This window comes from Hylobates moloch, unplaced genomic scaffold (genome assembly GCF_009828535.3).
Source record: "Hylobates moloch isolate HMO894 unplaced genomic scaffold, HMol_V3 SCAFFOLD_8, whole genome shotgun sequence".
NCBI lineage: Eukaryota > Metazoa > Chordata > Mammalia > Primates > Hylobatidae > Hylobates > Hylobates moloch.
In genome coordinates this window covers 2,853,536-2,853,809 of record NW_026652283.1, presented here as the reverse complement: position 1 = coordinate 2,853,809, position 274 = coordinate 2,853,536, and the positions used below count along the sequence as shown (strand labels likewise).

Below are 274 nucleotides of genomic sequence, written 5' to 3'. Positions count from 1 at the left end.
AAATAAATAAATAAATAAATAAATAAATAAATAAATAAATTTAGTGTCACCAAATCACGTAGTGTTTATGAAGTCCACAGTAGTGTACAGTAATGTCCTAGGCCTTCACATTCACTCACTCACTCTCCACTCACTCACCCACTCACTCACCCAGAGCAACTTCCAGTCTTGCAAACTCCGTTCACGGTAAGTGCCCTATACATCTTTAAATCTTTAATCTTTTTTTTTTTTTTTTTTTTCCAGATGGAGTTTTGCTCTTGTCACCCAGGCTGGA

At 35.8% G+C, this 274-nt stretch overlaps 1 protein-coding gene across 3 annotated transcripts in view; it reads left to right on the top strand.

Moving 5' to 3' along the window:
- TEX52 (testis expressed 52) overlaps positions 1-274 on the top strand; it is a 10,637-nt gene that overhangs the window by 9,254 nt on the left and 1,109 nt on the right. The gene's annotated exons all lie outside the window — the stretch shown is intronic.